The following is an 18,995-nucleotide window of genomic DNA, read 5'->3' on the forward strand; positions in this document are numbered from 1 at the left end:
GGAGAGGAGAGGAGAGGAGAGGAGAGGAGAGGAGAGGAGAGGAGAGGTCACCTGACAGAATGTGCATCCCCAACCACTGCACATGTTCATACATTGAAAGAGATGTGTCGTACACAAAAAATAATCATTAAGAAGTCTTTCTTTTGTGGCAATCATACAAAGTGTCCTAGAGGGCAACCAAAGAAAAAGTTTAATTGTATACAGTCACCTAAATTGTAAAATCAAACTTTTGAAATTAAAACACTGATCTATTAATAAAAAAACCCAGAATACTCCCTTTTGTAACAGAAATTTACTAAATTGATGTGAATAATTAGATTAGAAGAAAATAATTTTAAAAAATAGAAAATACAAGCAAGTAAGTGAAAACCATTCGGTCTTACCACATGACACCATGCTGCTTTTGTAGGAACAAAGCCCACTACCAGATACCCTATAAAGTACCTCATCAACCTAACATAGCTCTTATTAACTCATATTTCTTTAATTCTTTTTTATGGATTATAACACAAGTTGCTGAGTCACAGCATGTCTTTTTTCCCAAATCTGTGAAGTCTTACAACTCCAAATATCATCTACCAACTCCCTTTATTCATACTTAATTCTTCTGATCCATGCACTGCTTAGAGATTTTTTTTCTCTTAAAAATTACTTTTTTGCTCTTACAGCATTGCATCTTAAAAACACAGCATATCTGAAACAAACAGAAAAGATGCCTCAATTTTTGACTGAAAATACTCTCATGTTGGGAATTTTTGAGTCAATTAAATAAACCATGAAAGCAACAAAAGTTAGAATGACATGATTTTAAAATAATCACATCGTAGTCAATTTCCAAAGTTAGAAGTGTAAACTTCTGAATTTTTAAATAAAACTTCTAAACCATAAAACATCCCTGAGCTTCAGTTTTGCATGTGTTGTGGATTTCAGCTAATTATGTGGCATCACAGTGAGCATTTGATCCCTTCTTCACTGAGTAAGGAAAGCCATATGTAAAGACTTGATTACAAGAAAAAGGGATATCCTGAAAAAAAGAAAAAAAAAAAAAAAAGAGGAGCTATGGATGTAATATAACAACTTATTCAATCTCTGAAAATAAAGAAATATTCTTTCCTTTGCCAATTTTGAATGCAATTATTCTTATTATTTTTATTTTAGTAATGCCTTAGGGACCTAAGTGAGATCAGATCCCCTTTGCAAACACAGTGGGAAAGCTCTTGCCTCAAAGGTTTTTCAGCCTATATAGGCTATGCAGACAAAGGATGAAGATGGGAACAGAAGCGCTGTAGTGTGCTCAGAGATATACAATAGACTGCAGCAGATCTGCCAACAGATTTAAAGTTTCTGCCCCTGTATTCTCAACCTTGACCAGGCTGGCTCAAGAATAATGTTCTCTCACAATGAACTGCAGAAATACGTCAGTGTAATACTGAGACTTAATGTGAACCATGCCTCTGGTGAGACCCCATATTCATCCATGTGAGCAACATAATTTCCACATGATCATAGACATTTTTAATTTATGGAAAAAGAATGTTACAGACTTTCAGCATTCAGCCCTTCTAGCTTATAATGGCTGCTGAATCTCAAAATGACACTTGGATTTCAGAGAACTGGTGGAAAGGAGAGATTTCCTTGCAAATAAATCGAAGTGATTTATGGGGATTCCTCTTTCAGCACTGTGCCTATCAGTGTTGTTATGTGGCAAAAAAAATCTTGCATATTTACTTACAAATGGTTAATTCCATAAGTCCACACTTGGTCAGAAAGAAGTTCCAAGACATAATAATGTTTCTCTAGCCAACATGCAAGTTCTCTTATAAAGACACAATTAGGTCAGTGGATTTTTTTGATCTTCATGAAGCATGTGACAATAAGATATTAAAGGATGATATATTTTTCACAATTTGTACTAAAATTGCTTTATACCATATTAAGGACCAAATTGTGACACTTCTCTCACTTTGGGACCTGCTGTCTTACTGCACAAATCCTCCAGTTAAATTCAGTAGACTGTTGAATATGCCTTTGTACGAATCAAGGTTGCACTTAGAACAACTTAGTCCCAAATTTGTGCTTTACATTTAGTGTTATCCATTTCTTGAGGACTGGCAAGATGCATTTCTGCAAAGCATTTGTGGTACAAGGAGCCTTAAGAATGTAGCTTATAAAGTTCTAAAAAAGAACCAAAGAAAGGACTTGTAGGCTGAGAAAACAACCAGTCATCCTGATCTCACTTGTAGCAAATAGTGTGTTGGAGGCTGAAAACACAAAATCAAATAGGGTGGTGTACCTTGCAAGCAAAGCTTTTTTCATTTGCTTCCTTAGATTATTTGGTTTAATGAGGTCTTTGTTAGCAAAAAAAATTTACTAGAGTTCATTAAGGAAGCCCCAAAATAATTCCAAATCCTGAAATAGGGAAAGGAGCACCTCTGTGCCTGAGCTGTGCATTGTCAGCTCCCACTGGTTTCAAGAGGTGCTCAGAATCAGGAAGAAGATAATCATCACCTCACACAAATGGGACTTTTTTTCACTGGAATGCTGATGTTGGCTTTCAAGGAGTCAAACTCTCCACCCAGTTTACTCCCTGGATTCAGCCTACAGCTTCATCTAGAACTGGTTATTCCAAACTCAGCACTGGAGGATAAAGCCTTCCTTTTTTCTTATTTCCCTTGTTAAGCGCTCCTGTGTACTTTTCCCAGACTAAACAGGCAACCCTGACCTGCAGCCATCTACTCTCATACAAACAATTAACTTAAAGCATGTGTCCTAACATGAATTTTGGCTCCACAGCAACCTAGCATTCCTATGGGAAACAACCCAAATTAATAACAGCCTTCTTTCTGAAATACCTGAAGTGCCCTCTCTTAAAAGAGAGAGATAAGAACACTTTTTTTTTCCCCTTTGGACTAAACCAATTGATTTTTGGCTTAGAATGGTCTCCCACAGAACCCTTACAATACTTGCTGTAATGAATAGAGTCAGCATCTATGTTCCTGTATCACATCACTGTTTTCCCTAAGAAAACATGAGAGCTAAAACACTAATCTGATTTCCAATATAATAACCCATTTTCACATGCTCTCACTAGTCAGTAATCTATTTGGATTGGGTCCAAAAGAGATGTAAATGCACTGGGTTCATTTCTCCCCACCTCCTTGAAAGCTCGAGTCAGATCCTCTTTTTGTTTCAAAACATATCAAAGTAGAGGGGAAAAAACATGCATTTATTCCCATAATTTTGAAAACAATTTCAGAATTATTTTGCTCCTCTGAATAAATCTGCTGGTCTAGCTGCATTAGCGGCCTCTCCCATGAGATGAACAAAAAGCCGATAGTTGTTTGCATCTGAGGTGCCAATCTTACTGAGACGGAGCTCTTCTTTCTGAGCACTCCTTGGTTACACTTGAACTCACAGTTCAACTTGAGCCTCATAAACTTCACAGGGGCATTGATGTCAGAGAAAGCACATGCTCTCCACTTCCCCACTCTAAGCTATAAAACCTTTTTCTTCTTCATTAAAACACATTTAAAGACTACAGATACGATGGAGTCCTGTGCCTTCAGCTATCTTCAAGTCCCTTTGGTGACTTGTGCATCAGCACTTTCTTCTTCTGTTTCTTCTGAAAAACAAAATATCCTTTGCACTCACCACAGACAAATTCAGATTTATACCATTCTACTGCATCTCCTAACAAAGCCCAAGAATGATCCCAGGATGAGGCAGTAAGAATGTATAATTTCCCATTTCCTAGAAGAAGATGTTCTTGCTCTTTTTATTCAGCCTTTACCGATGAAACTCTTGCTTTTTGTATGTTGAGGTGGGGAATGCTTAAGGTCTTGGGACATGATTCTCTGAATGTTCACCTGGGTTGTTCTTTGTCCTGCTCTACATTCTGCTAATTTCGAAACCCAAAAATACGCATATGACATGCACTGCAATGTTTCCCATGAATGGTGTCCACTCTTGTATGCAAGATAGGAGAAAAGAACTGAAAAAGCACCTGGAGTTCCCTGCAAGGACACATGCTTCCTTCCCTGCAGAAGTCACAATTTGCCATTCTCGACTCACCGTGATATTAATGGGGTCATAAAGGGAAATCCTCTGTCCTTGGGTAGAGGGGGTCAAAAGCTAGTTTTTAAGGGGGGCAATGTGGCTGGAGTTCTCATTCTCTGTAGCTGGTCCTTTCTCCCAAACTCACAGTCTAGCAGGGAAGAGAGTTTGTTTGTGAACCAACACCTCATTTTTCAGGATGTACGATGCAGGTATTGGAGACATTAGCAATGCGCATCAAGGTGGTTTAAAAGGAGATGGGTTGTGTAACTCGGTCACAAAATAGGTGGAAAAATTACACTTTATCTTCAGTTCCTTGTTTAGAACTATTCAGGTAAATTCCAGTAAACATCAGAGGAACTCTGGGAAGTTAAAGTTTCCAATTTAGCCTTTCGTTTTAAATGTTACTGCAACAAAGTTACGATAAAGATGTAAAGACTGTGACTCCTTTTGACTCCTTTGGCAATGTTAATTCAGCTGCCTGAACTTCCAGAATATTTTCCCTCACTTTCAAATGTCCCACTACACACACTCCACAAAATACAGTGCATTTCTATGTGCCAACTAAATGTTGCTTTGCCAGCTATTGCTTTTGTGTCTTTTAATGTCTTTAATTTACCTATGCAACCTTAAGTTCACATTCCCATATATATAAATATATCTCTATCTACTTTTTTAATTCAACATATTAAAATCCTGCTCCAGGCTTCTCCTCTGATCATCCTCTTCCCATTTATCTTTCAGACAGCAATAAAAATATGTAAATATTAAGCCACAAAAACTGTATTACTGTAATTTTAAGGATGTGACTAACACCCACAAAATGCCAGAGGTTTCAAAGTCAAGGCTGCATGTTGAGCCTGGCTCTTTCAACACTCATGTTAAGTAAAATTCAATTAAAAAAGCTCTGATGAGTTGAAGATAAGATTATTTTACTACCACTACTACTTGTTATAGTTGAATTATGGGAGTGTTTGCAACATTAGCAGTGTCCATGCACCATGGGCCAGAACCCAGCTTCAGCTGACATGAATACAGCCTGGTTTTGGGGGAAGCTGCAAAAATTGAATAAGTAGCCACCTCTCCATCTCTTCCTCTGAGATTCTGTAACCCCTGAGACTCTTGACACAGCAGAGAACAACTAAAGGCTGGTCTTGTTTATTACAGTTGTTAAAAGACCCAGGAAAACAGAAGGATCAGAAGGATGTAGGTGAAAACTAGCAAAAAATTGAAGCTCTGTATCACTAGTAGCCTTTCACAGTACTTGAGAACAGCAACCATTAAATGGACAGGTTAGGATAATGGACAAACTTTCCTAATATCTGTACTGAAAGACTTTTAGGTACAGGTAATGAGAGGATATTAGAAGAGCCTGAATGGGAAAGACCTAGGACTTGCACATCTGAGCATTCATTCATACCCATGCAAAGTGAGCAGATAAAAGATTACAATGGTAGTAAGTGTGTGATAAAGTGCAATTCTCTCTCCATAGCTATCTCAAATGCTTTACAATATTAACTGAACGAGCGTCCCACAGAACATTTGCAAGTATGCATCACTACCTGTAGTTTACAAATAGTTTCACATGACTTGCACAGGGTAGCAGAATGAGACTGGTGAAATCAAATACTCTATGTCAGGCAGTGCATGGCAGTCCTTTGCTACTTAGACACAACTAACTATTCCCCTTTGTACTTTGAGAGGTTTCCAAATCTCCGTGTGCAAAGCAATGGATTGCAAAAGGAATTATGTATAAGGAACTTTCTAGAAGCAAACTAAGGGAGAATCTTGCTGATATTTGGGGCTAGGCTGACAACTAAAGCCTGAGTGACCGAAATGTGTCGTATCTAGTAGTCCTATTGAATTGTGTTCAAATCTGTGAGGGTAGAAACCTTCTTCTCGAAGAACAGGATTTACAATTTTCTCTAGTGTCTTACAGGTAAATTAAAAGGCACACTTCCTTCTTCACTAGAAAACAACTGTAGTAATCCCCAAAAATTTGCTAAAACTCTCTGTTGATATTCAAAAGCATACAGCTAGTGAAAAGACATTGCTTCATTTAGTCTTGGCCCTTGTAATTTACTACAAACTGCCCTCTTCGTTGGAGGCAAAGTTTTGTAGAATCAAGCTGAAGATAAAAGTTTATTGCTTTTTCTCAGCCATCTTTGAAAATCAGGCCCCAAAGTCCTAATTAACTAACATTAGCAATTCAGTACCTTATGGAGCAAATAGTATCACATCTGAATTAAAAATGGGTATATCTCTGTCCCAAACCTGTGTTCAATGTCTGATAAAGAGTGAAGTTGCAAAGACAGTATTAATTAAAGTAAGGTGCTTTCCTTATATAGTTCTCCTGTTGCATATGTGTGCTTAGTGGAAACAGACATTTTTTTCTCCAAAGGCTAATGCAAAGAAATTAGCAAAAACCAAGAAAAAGTGCATTTCAAGTAGGAATACTTATCCCTCTATATTTTCTATTACTTTTCATATTTAGGCTTTGGAAACACTTTTAGCATAAAAGAAATCTGAACAATGATACGGAAACCAAACAGCTAATTCAAAGCAGCCACATGGAAGTCTATCTAGTAGTTAGCACATTGTATGTACAACTGGTTTCAAATGTCAGATTCAAAAAGTATCAACTTGTTCTTGGAAGCTGCTTTACCACCATGTGGGGAAGGGGCAGCAACACAGATTAGTCCCCAGTCAACAGAGTGATGTTATTCTCTGCCAGCCTACCACTGCCTAAAAAACCAACCTTTAGCTGGGTCCAATGGCTTTGCAGGGAGGAACAGAGAAATTACATATGTGCTCTACTTATCTATTTATAATTTGCTTATTTATTTTTACACTGCCTCATTTTCAGCAGGCAAATCGGCATGCATGTTGTCATTTTGATAGGGAATTAGTATTTAAATGTGGAGACATAAACATAGTGGCAACCAGATATGGACCAGTAGCTGTGTAATCACTCATCTCAGCAAGAAAAATTACAAGAACTTCTACTATCAACACTCTGGTGCTACAGCTATAGGCCTGTAAGCTATATCAAACACAAGACTTACTCCATCAGTTACAAAATACAGTGTGTTCATTTGCCTTGAAATATAAACAAAATACATAGGAGGGAGGAGCCTGCTTGCAATGACTTCTTTTAAATTCCTTCCCCAACAATCCCACACAGTGTTCAACTATTGGCATTGTAGCGGTTTAATCTTCTCTGTTCTCAAACCACAATAAATATCTTGGTCATGACCTTAATGAAGTACATAGTTCTGATTTTGATCTTATACTAACTTTTCACAAGTCAGGAGTTCCTCTTGATTTAAGCTAGTATGTAGAGAGATCAGAGTCAGACATATATCTAGAAATCTGCTATAGATCTCTGGGCATATTTCAGTACTTCACAAAGACACACAGGTTGTCTTTTGGTTTTGGTTTGGGGTTTTTGTTGTTTTTTTCTTCTGGTAACCATTGTGGTCTCCTTCATAAAAGGTTGTGAGAGGACATAGATTCAGACATGCTGGAATGTAGTCTAATCTCCTCATTTTGATCTTTAGAAAATTAAGATGTCTTTATTTACTTTTCTTTTTTATACACATTGTCTTTCAAAATATAAATACTTTAAAAGAAGGAGAGAGAGGTTGGAAATAGACACCAAAAAAAAAAAAAAAAAAAAAAGAAGAAGACATTGTTTTAATTGTCTAACCAGCTCAACCTTTGGGAGAACAACCCTAACCTTTGGACAGATGCCAAAAACTGCCATTTAGGTATTTACATCTGTTTATCCTCTCAGTCAAATGTCTTTTGTCTTAGGTTTGACATAAGATTACAAATGTTCTGACCCCTACAAGCGGTTCTCAAACATTGTATAAAAGACTCCTTTTCCCTTTTTCTAAAAGGATGAACACATACTTTTATCCTCCCTTATTCCTCCGTACCAGTTATATGCTTCTGAGGCAGTTGTTGACAAGACCTGCATAATTCAGTTTATGTGTGTGACTAGAATTTCTCAAAGGCTCTGCAGGATTTTGCAGCCAGCCTGTTAATTGTCTACAAGTCCATCCTAAGTTTTCAATATACGCTTTTACATTGCTAGCACTGCCACATGTGGCATACAAAAGTTTTGGCTCTTTCAGAATTTGGTTGAGGATTGTTGTAAGACCTAGAAATCTATCCAGACTGGAGAAAAATTAAATTAAAGTATGATTGCATATGCTTTCTTCTTAAAAAAAAAAAAAGAGCTTTGTTCACTGTGCATGGTTTCTCTTGTCCACATGTAATAAAACAGATTGCAAAAGCAGTAAAAAATAATTATCGGAAATAGGAAACTTTGCAATCCCTCTCTTCCCTGGCATCTAACCTGGATTATTCTCAATAGGTACACCACCTTGCCACTAAAAAAAGCCATCATTTAAGTACGTAAATAATCATAGCTCTATTGTGGCTTTAAAGAACTCCGAGAATATCATGTTTCAGCAGTCACTGAATGTTTTCTTCAGGTTTGGTATGAAACACAGCAATAAAGTTATCTCTCAGCTTTATAGAACCCAAACTATTTGATGGTGTCTCTCTAAGATCAAACGGAAATTAAAGTCTGCGGAGGAAGTTCAAATGAAGCTTCCAGCTAGAGCTGAAACATAAAAAGCTTCAAGTTAATTGATAAACTCCAAGCAGAGAAAGAAGTCTCTAGGCTTGTCTTGGCTGTTCTCTCAATCTACAGCAGTCTCAAATACCACCAGTCTTTAATCATGCCTGCAGCTGGAAGTAGAACCAGGAGGTCTCCCTGAGCTCTGCACCTTTCTTGCCTGATAGGCGCTTTGGTAAGGTTTTGGTGGTACCCTCCATGGCTAGTAAACCTTACATTTCTGCCTAGGGAGGAAAGAAACAAATTTCTGTCATTGGTAAGACCAATGACCTTTTACCAAAGTTTGTTAAAATTTTCACAAAAAAAAAGAGGGCACCATTTTTTGCATCATTTTCATGAAGAGTCATACCCAGAACTATGCCAATCACAGAAGGACTGTCCAGGAGATACTGGAGAATATGATCAACAATTCAATAAAATGCCTTTCTCAGAGAACAGGACCTGAGTAAGAAGAATTCGTAGCATGAAACTTAGCTTGAGAGCTCTGTTTTTTTCCCATTCCAATGCTGAAAATGTAGATTTACTGTAAAGTTTATTTCTGATTTTTTTTCATTCTCTCCTAGGTACAATATTTGTATTTCCCATTAAATTGAAGAGGTCAGCAGTAAGTATTGGCTCACCAAAGCTCATAAATTTGGTGTTACAGTGTTTCTGAGAACAAGGTCTTTGGGTATTTTTCTGTGTCTGAAACAGTGCTGGTATAAAGAACATTAATGTCACCTATGTAAGTAATGTCGCTGACATTTGCACTTGGAGAAAGTAAAAGGGGAGGTTTGCAGGGTGTTCACCCTAAATGACCCAGTACCCTAGAAGGCCTTTGTGCTCCAAAACAATGTGGAATTTTCATTTTCCTGTTTGAAAGTCAATCTCCTCACCAGGCCATTATGAAAACTAGAGCTCTCAGAAGTCTCGGGCAATGTGCTGGAGTTTTGCTTGTTTCTTCATTTGAAGTTGCTGCCAGGAAAGGCAAGCTATTTGAAATGTGGAGTTACTTCTGTCATTTAATAATTAGCAAGCACTCAGAAAATATATTATTCATTTTTTGAAACATAAATAATTAAGATGTAATAATGATGCTTTTATAAATAATATTTCATTCTCTGTGAATACACTCCAGGATTTCCTTACATCCTAAACCTACACCTTGCTCCCAGCTAGAAAATGCCTTTTCTGGAGCATTCAATAAAAGCAAATGGGATAAAGGGATCTCAACTTCCTTCCCATTTAGATATCTGTGGGAACATCTTTAAGAGCTCTTTCCCCCCCATACCTAGAAAATTAGTCCTTTTTAAGCAGCCAGACTGTTAGGCATTCATATTATGCAATCCAAATGAGCTGCAACCAGAATGCATCTGAAAGCACGGGGTTTTTTTACATGTAAAAACATTTAAGCATCTAACAACTACAATTTTGGGAACCCAAAGTTTACGGGCTAAGGAAATGGGTAAGTAGCAAAAGTGACAGGTCTATATTTCAGTTAAACATTTTTTTAGTTTATTTGGCTTTTTGAGAAGTGAATATTATATAAAGATACAGCCAGGCACAATTCCAGAAAAACATGTTCTCTTATTTTACGATCAAAGACCCAAGTCCTGCAGACACTAACTACTGGATATAGTCCCAGCATGCATCAACCTCCTCTCTCTTGCACCCATGTAGGGCCACTGAACCTCAAACTACGGTCCCTTTCTTACTGCAGTTGTAGCATAAGTATATAGTGCTTCAGAGCTCTATAATAAAGCTACAGTATAAATGAAAATAATCCCAGCTATTTTAACAAACTTATTCCTGATTTATACTAGTGCAAATATAAGGAAATCAGGACTAGTTACTTTCTGGGTGTATTTGTGGTTTTAAATGCTTTGGAATTTATTATTCTTTTTTCTGATAGTATAAAGTTGACTTAAAGCCAATGCAAATGTAATTTACATTAAGTAACTTTCCTGTCAGTCTTGTGTAAATGTATATTAGCACAGATGGGAAGCACAAAAACTGCAAGTGCAAGCTTTACTATACTATGCCTGGAGTCAATAGTAGAATTTTGTTAACTTCACTCATTCTAACATTAAAACAACTCTTCAATACCTAAACTGAAACAAGTAAAAGCTGTGGGTAGAATAGAAACTTGCCCACTTATTAAAGTGTTTGCAACTCTCAAAGAAGTGCTGAAGAGCAACACCAGGAATCCATGAAAATTCCATCTGAAAAATGGAACATAACAGAATTTGCACACAGGGGACACTACAAGTCTCTTTCTGTGAGGCTCAAAGGGGACAAGAAGGTTGGTAAGTACATGCCCAGGTGAAACCAAGAGCATTAAGGTTAGAAAGAACCAAAACCAATGGATTGGATTATCATGACTCTCAACCAAAATAATGCTTTGCAGAAAACAACAGAAGGAGGCAGTGGAAAAGTTTGCCAATAATCTGGCATATTAACTGAATGATGACTGCAGTCTTGGTGCAGCTCTGTTTAGCCCAACCAAATGGTTTCCTTCACTGATGCCAGCTATATTATCAGGTATATCAGTAACCATATCAGTTGTAACATGTACAGAATTGCTGGGATCAACAGAAACCCAGCACTTGGAAAGAGTTAAAACACATGATTAGACACAGGACTAAAATCAAAGGGCCTTCACCCATCCTATGGGCGGTGCTATCTCAAAGTATAATCACACCCTGGGGTGGCATAAGGCTATTTATCAACTAACTTGCCTATATTTGAGATGGGCAAGACAGAGACTTTTGTTTAGCATGCATTTAAATGCTGCCAAGCAAGAATTGCAGCTGTGACAGCCATCCTGTGAAGGTCTCAATTGGGGAAAAAAAAGAAAGTAATGAATCAATGAATAAAAGGTGTGTGAAAACATGGACACACAGGGACATAAAACCCCTCTGTCATAAAGCACATGACACTGAGGGAAGACAGGAATAGAAGAAAGCAGGAGCATGGACTGCTGTATGAATTGGTGACCTAAAACTTTTACCCATTTGTTTACGTGTGTGTTATTTCCATGGCAGAAGTCTACAGACCATCTAAATTAATTCATCTGCTAGTTAGTGATACAGACAAGTACCACCCACAACCAGAGTACCAGAAAGAACACAGTTTCTTATCTTTTTATTCTGGTCTGATCTGCAATGACTAAAAGGAAAGGAAACTGTAAGAATCCCTATACCTTTACATGATACACAGAGTTGTACGTCTTTCTACTAATATATTCGCTTTACAGCCAGGCTCAACATGGAATTCTCAGAACATCCCTATTAAGGATGCTTATTGAGAAACAGCTGTCAAGATTCCAAACTGTTCAATGACCCCTTCGGAATTTTGCTTGGAAAATAGAATAACTAGAATCAGCAAGGTTGAAAAATTAAAGTATGTGAATGGTATTAGTGAAAACCAACCCTTCTCTTTGTTGTGCCTCACCAAAAAAAAAAAAAAAAAGAAAAAAGTGAGAAGGAAAAGGTAAGAGATCCAAAGCTCCTTCCTTTGAACTAGAGGTAATATGCATAGAGGAAAAAAAGGACTTGAATTTTCACAGTGAATTGGAATACTGTGCAATTTAATGCCAGAATAGGTCAGTAAGTCAAATACCATAACTGGATTTTTTAAAAAGCTGTATGTTTCATGACAACTAGCAACTTTCAGAGCTATCTGAACTAAGATAATGAGGATAATCAAATCTCATGCTTCATTCTACAAAATGATTACCTATAGGAGTTGAGCAAACATTTTTCCTCTAAATGTTAAGTGCATTGTTGATAGGTTGATTTATTTTCTTGCAAGGAGGAAGCTTTCCCTTTCCTCCGCTGCACTGAATATGTTCTGAGCTGAGAAGAGGATACCAGCTTGCTTGGCCAGGTATGCCAAAACCTATTTGAAGATCTGACTTGGAAGGGAAATCTACTGTATGTGAATTTAAGCTAATGCATTTTATCTCACGAATGGGTCAGCTGAAGAGAGTTTGCACGGTTGGTTACAACAAGTCAGCTGATAAGCACTAACTTGCTAAACTGCCATAATGCAATTGTCTCCCACACTGTGCCCATATCCTGAGGAGGAGAGGGACAAATAGCTGAGCATGCTGAGATACCATGAGGTAAAGCCAGTGTGGTTTTTTTCCACGGTTTTTGGAATTTTTCACAGACTGCCTACACTGTGCAAGCAAACGTGTTTGTCAGTACTTTTAAAAAGCAGACTGCTGTGTAATTTTGGAGTCTTCCTGTTCTTCTCCTCTACTTCTCTCTTCTTATAAGCACATTCACACACAGACACACTTTTACAGAGATAAACCCTAAATAGCTATATTTGTTTCTCAAGGCTGACTAATGTGGTGAATATTAAAACTCACATGGAAATTCTACTTTGGGTGAATGATCTGAGAGTGTTGGAAATTCTTCACACACATGTCCACAACATCCACAGCTTCACAGACAGACACAGGTAGGCTGAAAGAGCAATCAGGATACCATCTGTGTTTGGCAGAAGATTTCTAACCACTTTGCTGCTCTCTCTCTCTCTTGTCTCTCTCAGTGTGAAGAGACAGAGGAACCCATGGAGATTCGGTGAGAATTTAAACAGAACACATTGAGGGCTGCACTGACAACTGTGGATTCATAGTAGATGAAAAATGAGTGCTGGAGCAGCAATGGTGCTATGGATTCAGAGGGGATCTCTGAAGTGGCTAGCACAGGCACAGCTATAAGGGCTCAACCTGCTCCTCCCTTACTCCCCCACCCCCAGCTCTACTTCTGTATGCAAGATTTTACTGTTCACAGCAGCTGGTTGCTGTTGATACCAATTTGAGCAACTCTCTAAAGTGCATGACAAAGCAAATCTCATGTAACTTGAATGAAGAATGTTTAATTCCTCCACATTCTGAAAATGCACCCCTTCTTTATGTGCATTTGCACTTAAAATAGTACTAGCACAAAGTAGATTATAAAGACAGTTGTTTTTCTTGATGCCTCTCATGTTAGCATCATACATACGTAATTTAAATTGTTTCTATAGTTTTGCAGGATCTTTTGCATTTCCTTTGCACTATTAGAGCATGGGCTATGCAGTTTGGAGCCTTCTGGTCAACTGAGGGCCTTGGTCTAGGTGGATACAAATCCACTGATGTCATTGAAATAATGGTCTCCATAACTGCAGACATGAATGTGTTATTCTGCCTTGGAAGATATCTACAGAGTTACAGGAAAGAGAAGGACAATAAGAGGGAGCACATTATTTTCCGTGTGGATGTCTAGAGACAAACATGTCTGGCAGTCATGGCGTTGAATTCAAAATAGTTTTACCCAGCACAGAAAAGGCAAAAGGAGGAAGAACACTCTTATATTCTTAATACTGAATTTCTGTTCAACAATTCTGCCAGCATCAGAATATCACACCATAAACAAGTTAACATTACTTCATCAATTAGGAAGTGTATGCAACTGACTGGTCTGTGTCCTCTTTTAAGCCTTAAGAATATCAGAAAATTAAACAAAAGATCCTGAAACCCAAATAAGTCATGGCACGTCCATTACTTCACAGTCTGTTCAGTATTTGGATTATATGGCTCAATTTGCCTTTTCGTTCAGAAATGCATCCAGTTTGTGTGATTATGGACATCAGCATCCCTCAGTAAAAGGAGCCAGAGAACAATAAGATCAAGCTCATCCTGCCTCCTCAGCAAAAATATCAAACCAATTCTGATTACAATTTTTTTTAATGGCCAATGCTTTCTTATTTAGTTATTAAAAGAGTATAGAACAAGTTGAGGTGGGCTCTTAAACAACAAGCAAATCTCACAAACTGGCAACAAGAAATTCGCAAAATGTTCCTGGGATGTGGCCTCTACAGCCCAGAGTAATACTTTTCTTTCCAAATAATTACTTTAATAACCTCTAATACCATAACTCCTTACCACCGTTAAGGGAGGAGGGTAGTAAGAAGAGAGAAGACAGGAAAGAACAGCTTTATTTTCAAGATACCTTCCTGAGTTTGCAGAATGGATGATTTGAGAAAGTACTAGTTTACTTACACTCCATAATTAACCCAACTATCTTAGCACTCAGGATACTGCTATGGATTTTACAGAGATCCAAAGAGACACAACCCCGACCCGAAGACAATCATCTCTGTGAAATGAGGCTTTTTAATTTAAAACTTATAGAAATAAATAAGAACCTCCCAAAAATAATTTTTAGAATTCTTTTTTCTGTCTGAAAAAATTTTATTGAACTGAAATAAATTAAAACACTAGAATCTGCATATCTCAAACACATGTTAAGAGAAAAATTCCAATGTTGTAACATCCATGAAGCAAAACAGGCTTTAAACATAATTCCATTTTTATTTTATTAGTAAACAGATGAAGGACTGTTAAAGTATATTGCACTTATTTGAAAAACTGGTGCAGAATGCCATCAGAAATTACATATAACTAAGTATCTTTGTAAATCTGCTGTTTATTTAAGGGCCTATGTAGGAGTTGAGATTGTTAAAACCATTTTAGTCGTTTACCAACTGCAAAGGCCAAAAACCACTGAGATTTTACAAGAGACTCCCTATCAAAATGGATTGAATCAGTGGTTTTGAATTTATTCAGTTTAGAAATCCACTACAAATCCTCCAAAATGAATTAAACTCCCACTGGAAATTTATGTTTATGCACAAGAAACTTCTTTGCCTTAGAATCTTCAGTAGTCTGTAAACCAACAAAAGGTTTTGGGCTACATATTGAAGCACGTATGAAGCAGAAGTTAGGAGAAATTACCTTTTCTTGCAGTGGATGAAGATCGCTTGTGAAATTCTGTAGAAAACAGCACTGCTCAACATTCATGGATGACATGGAGTAAATGCTGGGGTGATAAAATGTGATATACATAGGTAGATATAAAGGGAAGCACACTGGGAAAATTTGTCTTACATTCACACCATTACTACTCAGTGGAGAAAGTTGATCTTTTAAATATGAAAGACACTTCCATGAAAGCTATCAAATCAGTAGTCATCACAAAAGTAAATGAAGTGTTCAGAATCCTTAAGAAAAAAGTGGAGAAGACAAAAGAAAACCTCATCATACCACAGTAGAAATCCACAATTAGCCACTTGATGACTGTGAAGGGTTCAGGTCCCATCCAGTAAAAATTAAATGTTATAATGGGAAAAGTTTCAGATATACGTCTGAAGGATCTCAGCAAGGAATAGTTTCTCTTACAGGAATGACTGAGGAGATCCTATCTGGTCTACAAAATCCCAAGTGGCCCAAGGAGTTTGTGTAAGGCCCAGATATCTGTCCTTATCTTCCATTTCAAGTACTAAGGACCTTTAAAGAAACCAGACTCTAAACATACAAAAGGAGGTGTTTATGGAGCAGATAGCCCAGTGGATCTCCTTGCCAAAAGAAAAGGGTAAGGAATATTTACATGGGTTCCAGAGGTGGAAAAAAGTACTGTAGGTTGCTAAACAGACAAACAAAATCAGTCTCAGGAATTCCTATTAGCAGAACATAAAAGGATGTTTGAGGAGAATGACGGGGAAGATCATATATGTTTACCATGTCTTTTCCTGGTATGTCCTTGCACTTGCACTTACAGATACCATTTGGGAAAGGACGCTCTGTTGGATGAATCCTAGACTGACCCAAAGTGAATGTTTTTTTAGAATCTCTGAATTAAATGGGCAGAAATAGCAGGTATTGTCAATATATTCCATTAACTTACACCTATAAGACACTTCCTCTGACAAAGGATTTGGTTGGTCTTTTGGTCTATTACAACACAATGGACGAAAGAGTGTTGCAAAACTCCATTTGTTGAGAATATTGTGAATGGCTTGTGTCAGATACCCAAAAGGAAAACCTTTTGATATCAGGCTTTTGTTCAACCATAATTTATGTTAACAATAAAATAATAGCAGAGTGGAGAAAAGAATGAGAGGTGTTTATTGTTAATATAAAGTGTGCTTTATCGATATCCCATGGCTAGATATCATAGAGGTACCTTTCATCTCAGACTGTGGTGGAAGGAGCTAATGTCTTATACAGAAGAACAATTAGTGAACGAGCCATGAGGTGCTGTATTTAGCAATGTTTTTGTGCAAAATTGAATCTTGGCACTTCATGGGCAAGGGAAGAATTTGTCTTTGTATTCATTGGGTGAATTAAAGCCTATTGAAATTTTTGTGCCACCAGTACAGTATGAAATCAGCTGGAACACAACAAAAATGTTTCTGAGTAATATATTTGTTTCTGAATAACTTCTCCAGTTTATCCACTTTCCAAGAATTTCAGAATAACTACAAAAGTTGAACAGCTATGGGTTTTATGTCATCCTTGTATTCATGCAATAGCAGCTACATAATACTGCCTGATACTGCAACATATAATTGAAATTAGTTCTTAAGAATATATTAATACAAGCCTTTGTTTAAGTTCATGGGCCAACTTCAACCCTGATGGAAGCCCAGTGAAGGCAGTGAATTTGAATTATGTTGACATCAGGTGTTGATTTTCAAATGTTGACAGGATAGCGTTTCAGATATCAAAATGTCACATAAGTTGGAGAAAGAGCTCTGGAAATGTCAAAAATTGAGAACTGCCAGTGTTCATTGGATTAGCAACATTTTCTAGCCTCAATCTAGCCAACAAGAGGCAGTATGAAAGAAATCTGTGATCAGAAGAAATGTCCTGGCTTAATCAGCTAAAATCCTGTATGGCTAATGACAGAAGATCTTGTTCATGAACTCAAAAATGCTTGGTAGGTCTGTGACTGAAAATAACTATAATGTTTATTTGATTTCATTCAGACTGTGGCTTGAACAATTACAAATTATAATTAGGCTGGGGCAAAAATAACAGAGAAGGAAGCAACTTCGAATAAGCTTCAACTTGAAAATATAATAAAATAATTATCTCAGCTAAGACACCTAAGAAGAATATGGGAATGTCTTCTGCCTCTCCCTTTGCCATCTCACAAACATGAGGTTCCAGATTTACAAAGAAACTTGAAAAGTGTGAGGTTAGGATTTCACCTGGCGCTGATGTTGTTCAAGTTCTAAGCTACTGGCACTACTCCCTTGCCCTCATCAACCTCCATTTATCTAGATTGCAGGAAAGGTTATATTACCATACTTGAACATACTGGAATGGGAATGTGTATTTGAACATTTAATTTCCTTTGAAAAACTACAGTATAAAGTAAGGGAGTAATTATCCCAAAAAAACCCCACCAAATTCTAAATGTTACCAAAGTTGCATCAATCTTCAAATACTGCTTAATTTTCTCAATTATTTCCTCTTACTGCATTTCATCATGCTGCTACAACACGATGGACTTGATTGGAATTAATAGTAATATTCCAATGCTTCTTATCTCTGAATCCATTGCTGAAAATAGGAAATATTTTTAGTGCTGTGAAGTTGTGTTTTAGCAAGAGAAACAGTAAAATAATCATAAAATATATACATATATCTGTTCAAATTTTCTCAGTGAGAAAAAATAAAATGATGTGCAAGGAGTAAGGAAGTAAAAAACATGGTGGTTAACCCACACACCAAGAACATTCTGAGTGCTCTGGTTAATTAGAGAAAAGCCAATTGTTTAGTGTGAAAGATGGCTCATTATTTAAGTATACCCAGAAAATGGTTAATTAGTTTACTTAACCGAGTGTACTTTTATTTTGTCGTCTTCTTTGTATTTTGAATGACGTTAAATGTATTTTATTTAATCCATGAAATTTTATTCATTTTTGTTACAGAGTATCGATGCAAATAAATGAATCATCTAGCTACATTTGTCTCTGTGGAGTGAAAAATAAGCAAAGGAAATAATAGTAATTTAATTTAGCATTAATAAACTGCAAACTGATGTTTACAATAAATCAGCCCCTATTACCGTTCTTAATAGTTGTGAATGAGACAAAGCAGATGTAGATACATCTCTCTTTTCCTTACTCTTAGGGGTGAATCTCTCCTACACCCTTCTAAATGAGCACATCGGTTGTTCAAGTGGGTGTATAAAAGGACCATTTTATAAAATATGAGCCAAATAAGAGCCAAGGCCAAGAGACTTAATTCCTCAGGTTTGTTTTCTTACCAGAAGGAAAAAAGAAAAGGATGTTCAGTTTCCCTGCAACATTTAAACAGATGTGACAGCCCATAAACAGAAGGAAAGGAGAAGAAAAGAAGAAAAGGTCCTTACAGGTTAAGCGTTTTCATTCAACTTCTCTTTTGTATAGTATCTTTATGCAATATTCAATATTCCAGTCCCCTGGAAAAGAACTGTAGCTGTACAAACAT

The 18,995-nt window shown here is 37.0% G+C and overlaps 1 long non-coding RNA gene across 1 annotated transcript in view; it reads left to right on the forward strand.

Annotated features, from left to right (window-relative positions):
* LOC121674031 overlaps nucleotides 1-18,487 on the forward strand; it is a 25,037-nt gene extending 6,550 nt beyond the window's left edge. Inside the window, exon 2 of the long non-coding RNA XR_006019411.1 lies at nucleotides 9,265-18,487. This is a non-coding gene — a long non-coding RNA (uncharacterized LOC121674031). The remainder of the gene's footprint in view (nucleotides 1-9,264) is intronic.
* The last annotated feature ends 508 nt before the right edge of the window (nucleotides 18,488-18,995 follow it).

Source organism: Corvus kubaryi, unplaced genomic scaffold, assembly GCF_017639235.1.
Source record: "Corvus kubaryi isolate FWS band 111438036 unplaced genomic scaffold, C.kubaryi_AGA036_p1.0 66, whole genome shotgun sequence".
NCBI classification, from domain to species: Eukaryota; Metazoa; Chordata; class Aves; order Passeriformes; family Corvidae; genus Corvus; species Corvus kubaryi.